The sequence below is a fragment of the Neopsephotus bourkii genome, unplaced genomic scaffold, assembly GCF_033783945.1.
Source record: "Neopsephotus bourkii isolate Nb327-2 ecotype Australia unplaced genomic scaffold, CSIRO-AGI_Nbou_v1 NB_1600, whole genome shotgun sequence".
Taxonomy (NCBI): Eukaryota; Metazoa; Chordata; class Aves; order Psittaciformes; family Psittacidae; genus Neopsephotus; species Neopsephotus bourkii.
Genome location: NW_026902076.1, coordinates 4620382 through 4626381, shown reverse-complemented (window position 1 = coordinate 4626381; position 6000 = coordinate 4620382). Strand labels below are relative to the sequence as shown.

Here is a 6000-nt window from a genome sequence, read left to right as displayed (position 1 = left end):
TAGGAGAGATTCTCCAGCCCTCTGAGCATCTTTATGGCTTCCTCTGGACTCACTTCAGCAGCTCCACGTCCTTCTTATGTTGGGATCCCAGAGCTGGATCCAGGACTGCAGGTGGGGTCTCTCAAGAGCAGAGCAGAGGGGCAGAATCACCTCCCTCAACCTGCTGGTCACTCTTCTTTTGATGCAGCCCAGAATGTGGTTGGTTTCTGGGCTGCAAGCACGCACCGCCAGGTTATGCTGAGCTTCTCAACAGCCAGTGCCCACAAGTCCTTCACCTCAGGGCTGCTTTCCATCTATTCTCTGTCCAGCCTGTATTTATTCTTGGGACTTCTGTTAACAACTTTGCAGATAATCAAAGTAAGTGGCAATTCCTCACACACTGCATTGTATGGAATCCTTAAGCCCCATGTTAGTACCATACAGCATGACAGAGCACTCCACATGCAAACACTTCTGTTTGATAATACACCATTAAAAAGCATTTCCTTCATTGTACATTGTCAGAAGAAAGGACAGGAAAATAGGCCATTGCCTGGAGCCATTCAATTTAAACAAGGTCCAGCTAACCCAAGGAAGCTGCCTGAAGTTTCAGAAAGGGATGGGTGGGTTGCACTTTGTGGGTCAGGATTCAAAAATCCCTGGAGGAATTGCTGCGTGTTTTCTGGTAGGGGAAATCCAACAATCGCATGAGTACAAAGGCTACCAGTTACAGGCATGTCCACTTCCTCTATTGGTTTTCACAAGAGGTCAATGAGTTCTCCATCATTCTGCAGAAGTCCCTACTTTGGCCTGGGTCTCTGCGCTGGGATTTCCTATCAGCTATGAAGGCCCTTGGTTGCCTATTGTCAAAAGTGCTTTTAGCACATGAAGCTTTATATAACCCCAGACAAAACATGTTATTAAAACCACAGACCACTAAAGTACCTAGATCCCTAATTCAGTAATAGAAGAGCTTCAGGAAGTATAAAGGCTGAAAGAGCAGGTTATGTATGAGGGTTGTCAAATATCTGTATGTCTACCTAAACCCAATAATGAAGAAAAACGCAACACCTCATGTAGAAAAGCAGCCAGCTATGATATGAATGTGTCAAGTATTGAATCACACAGAAGTTTACATGTATGGTTAACACCTAGAATTATTAAAAACATGACGCTTTGCTTTTAAATTAGATTTGTCTACCTTCAGTTTCCAACATTTGATTCTTCTTTGCTTTCCTCTAGATGAAATAGTTATTTAGGAGCTTGTGTCTTTTCAACACAATGATTATGTTACACATTATTGTAGTTATTGTTCTCCTATAATGAAATTCATACAAGTTTAGACCCTGAAAACCCTACAGTTTAGACCACTGAAATGTAAAATAAACCTGGGCAATGGCAGTGTATAACTGAAGTATTCTGATTACCCAAATTAATTGTTCTATCACTGCAATGAATTCCTGGTGCTTCAGGAAAAGAAGTAATATTCAGGGGCCTTATTCAATAAATAGTTTTAGTTGACCATTGGCTGCAGTGAGGCAACCCAGAGCATGTCATTCCTTTTGGTATGTAACTGTGCAGTCTGCAGCACTACTGTCAGTTCTAAATATATTACTCGAGTCAGTTGTATAATGAGACATTTCATTACTTCCTTCCTTCTCAGCACATTAGAGCAAAGCGAGTCAGGATTTGCTGTCTGGGGTATGAGCAAAGGTTAAGTCTTTGCTATCTGCCAGGATCACCAGGACAACTGAAATATCCCCTTACTGTCCCTGTGCACGTTAGAGCACTGCAGTTTACTGACACTCCTTGATGGCAGGACAGGCTTGTGAGATAACTGCTGTATCATCCTTATGTGGCTTTTAATGATTTACTGTTGTACTGAGATGCCCTAGCTGTCTTCAGAGCCCTGTAGTGCTCGGGGTTAAAATTAAGCTTTGACAAGCAAAGACAGAGCACAGGATATAGAAGAAAAGATGATAGGACTCTTTTGAGGTCCAACAAGCCTTTCCTAATCTCTAAAACAGAATAATCCAAACCTAGGCATAGCTTGCATTTACTCGTGCCTGCTCAACTATCCAAAGTTCAGACTTCCCACGTTCCCTCCAAAATTTATTTCTGGCCTAAGCCCCAGTCTGCACTCTGGCAAATGGAATTGTTGAATGATGCTGTTGTTAAACCATGCCTGTCAGCTCTTGTCTTGAAGTCCAAAGAGCCGTTCCATTTTGCATAATAATAACGGTGACCCATTGAAGGCAGCAAGGTCTTTCCACAAAGACTAGTATTCATTTCACTTCACTAGAAATTACAACAATGTAGATAACTGCTCCTAACCTAGTCTTTGAGGTTCTCATTAGTCAACAGAGAGAATAAGCATCTCTAGTCTGAACAGATCTAAATACTTTCTTCTGAGTCGTTTCAGATAATTATTTAACCATTCTCTAGATTACCCATTTCTCTCCAATTCCCAGATGTGACAATCCCAGATTTTAAATTTATCTTTATGTTGAATAAGAACAGTTCTGAAACCTTGGAAATTACTATGGGGGTAGAAGTCTTGTTCCACCAACCACCGAACTCACCACCAAACTGCAATATAGATGGGAATAAAAGTCACGAGAACAAGCCTGAGCAATAAACATAAGTGCTTTCTATATACTTTAAAAAATAATCCCTCAGGTGGTCTTGTTTAAAGAAACAATCATTCTATCACTCTAAGGAAAGCATTGCAGCAGTATTTTTGAGCAACCTTCTCCAGTGGAAGGTGTCCCTGCCCATGGCAGCGGGGTTGGAACTAGATGGTCTTAAGGTCATTTCCAACCCTAACTATTCTGTAAATATGATTTTCTTTCCTAGATGCCCCAACCATCATATTTTACTTATCCCAGACAGCAGAAGGAGATGGACAGGAATAAAACTTATAGCTCTAGCCAGACCAAATGAAATGAAACTGAAAAGCCCACTGCAATGAAGTGGCTGCTGTTACATATAAAGGCTGCCATTAAATGTAAGAAATACGGATGACACTCATTAATCAAAAGCACATAAAGACGGGGTGCACACCTCTCCTTCTCTGTCTCTTTCTCTCCCTCTCTGTGAAAATAAAAGTGTATGTCAGTGAGCATGTGGATGAGATGTATTCAGCAGTGAAATGTCCATTCTTGTTTTTATAGTATGAACTGGATCACAATAAAGTAACTAAAAAGTGATCCTGAATGGAGATACCAAATTACTAAAATAAATTCTTTTTGTGTCCAGAAAGAAGGACAATTTTAGCTGTAGAGTCCATTATCATATATACAACTTTCCATGTGAAGACAGCCTCAGAAGGATGGTTCCGATAGACTACACTCAGACCCTGAAACACAGAGAAACTAGCTGTTCTCAACTACTTCTACAGTGAAGAAGGAGATGCTGATACTTCCAGAGACCAATACTCACCACAGATGGCACATGCCCTCTGCTATCTGATGGGCTGATGATGTACCACTTGCAAGTGTTATCTTGCAGGAACATCAGAGGTGATGCAAAGCCAGGAGAGATAAAAGAAAGGAGACCATTACAGTTCCTTCATTTTATCACCGTAATTGGGACTCAGCCATGGGGAACCATCCCCATGTTCCTGGGGTGCAGTCTTTTGGCTAGTGCATGAAAGTCCCACTCTGATTGCCCCAGTGTGAGACAACTGGGCCTGTACAGCACAGTTTGGCAGTTATTCCAGGCATAGATGTCCTTCTGGATGCATGAGCCTGCCCAGATTTCTTATGCACCTTGACAAGAATCCTTTATGCCATGGCTACATCACTGGGGTGTTGCTGAACACAAGCTCCCTGTGGAAAGGCTCTCCTACATTAATTTACAGAGCATCTCAGCACCTCTTGGCGTGAACGGCACAACAGCTGAAAGCCGGAGAAGCACCCACACAGCTGAGCTCACTGTGCATAGTGACAGCAGAGGATCTTAGAACATTTACCTTAGGAAAAAAAAATAGCAATTTTTTAGTTCCCTGATGACCAAAAAAGCGTTTTCCTCATCTTGCAGTTGCAGTCCCCAGTAGCCCTGTTAGCACCCCTGCCCAAGTGTCTCTTGCATCCACTTTCCCCCCCCTCCACAGCAGGAAATCACTGAGAAAATATTTCCCAGGTTCCTTCCTGGCTAGAGGTCACCTCGGTGTTTCGGACCAGCAGGAATCACCATGTTCTCTGACACAACAAACGGAGAAGGAAGATCTGCCCTGCCCATCCAGCGCTGCGTTTTCAGGCTTGTGTTTTTTAGCTGCAACTCCACCCCGTGCTGGTGGAGAAGGGAGCTGTTCCCACTGATCGCAGGAAAGGGAGGTCACGGGGTTTGCTTGATTAAATCACCACAAGCCAAAAGGTTCGCTCTCTCGTTTACTGAGAATTGCTCACAGGCTGTTTAATTTGTTCCAAAAAGAAAAGCAAAACAAGAAACAAGCCCCGAGCCCGACAACCAACAGCACACACGGAAAAGCAGGTGTGTCTCCAGATCTTGGGAAAACAAAGGGCAGAGACAGAGGCAGGATTTACACTTAGATGGGAAGTTCCCTTCCCAGCACAGGAGGACAGGTTTGGAAGCGGCTGGGACACGAACAGTATTTGTTGCCCTACAGGTATGGATGATGCGTGTGAAATGTGGCATGGGTTTCCTCGTGCGTTTTAGCTGTTTGGGGCAGGTGAAGGCTGATTGGAGAAGTTTTTGGGGCCAGCTTGTGACATTGAAGTGTGAGCTTTGCATGACTAGTAAACCTGCTGCAGGTTCCTACTGGCAGACATGCGACTGGCACGTGTTTAACTTTGTGGTGATTAGTTGACAGTTTTCTGTAGGATGCTTTTGGCTTGTGAGGGTATGAATTCAGCCATCCAGACACTGTCAAAGTGCTCCTGTACCTGTTAGCTTGGCTAGTGAATTTTAATAGAGGCTATGGTTAATCTAGTTTAAGCTTGGGGCTGCAGAGGTAAAGAGAGATGTGCATGGAAACGCTGTGCTTATCTGGACTGCATTTATTACCCCCTACAGCAAGCTACCTAGTTTCAGAAAAAAAAACCAAACAGATGAACTGCAAAAGCATTTGTACTTTTCTCACTTTGCTTTTTAGCCACAGTGGCTGGGATTTGCAGTGCAGGTAACAGGCAATGTATTTTTGTCAGCTGTATAAAATGGTGGATTTGTTCCTTTTAAGAACAATTTATTGCATACCCCTTCAGTTTCATATAAGGTGATGCCTGTTGACAAGGGAGAGGAACTTGGGGCAGCCATGGCCACAGGCTGAGACACTGCTCTGTAACGTTTTTGAGTGTCACATTTATCTTGTTTCTATTCTTTTCTACCTGTGTTTTGAGCTGCTTAAATGAAAGCCAGTTTTACAGTGTTATGTTCGAGTGCTGAAGTGCTGTTTCCAGTGCTTGTGTCAGGCGGGATGCAGGGATGCTTTCTGATGCTTTCACCTCCAACAATGCCCCTAATCCTGAAAGTTCCGCTCCATCCAAACATGTCTGGTACAGCAGTATCTACTGGATGCTTAAATGATTGTCATTCAGAAAAAACACAGTTGTGGTTTGACCTTGTTCAACCTTGTTTCTCTCTCCCATCAGTGAGAAAGTGATGGTCACCTGGGTGCATAAGGAGCTTTCAGATCTGGGGAAGAAATCTGTTACTGTTTGAATGCTGTAACTATTGCTTTCAGTGACAGTTTTATGGGAGGCAATTATCTTGTAACAGGCAAGGGAACAGCAAGTGAAAAGATGTTGTGAATTTGAAAGCCTGAGGCTGCATTTTAACTTTCTCCATCATCTGCTGTTGCATGGCGAAAGTGGCATTTCTCAAACCCATAGATCTTCCTGTCATCCAGAAAACTCCTCATCTGTTTCTGTCACTGAATCTGCCTGGTGATGTCTGGTAGCTCTGCAGAACGAAGTGATATGCAACGAAGTTTAGGGGCAAATTTTTAGCATCTGCATAGCAGTGACACTTGACTGAACTCAGTAATGGCTTGGCCAGCTT

At 43.2% G+C, this 6000-nt stretch overlaps 1 protein-coding gene across 4 annotated transcripts in view; it reads left to right on the top strand.

Annotated features, from left to right (window-relative positions):
• Positions 1–4152: 4152 nt before the first annotated feature.
• ADGRF5 (adhesion G protein-coupled receptor F5) overlaps positions 4153–6000 on the top strand; it is a 48943-nt gene continuing 47095 nt past the window's right edge. For 2 of the 4 annotated variants that reach the window (XM_061372304.1, XM_061372305.1), the window contains exon 1: positions 4153–4609. The gene's annotated coding sequence lies outside the window, so the exon portion shown is untranslated. The remainder of the gene's footprint in view (positions 4610–6000) is intronic. The other 2 variants (XM_061372303.1, XM_061372302.1) reach the window with 1 other exon arrangement.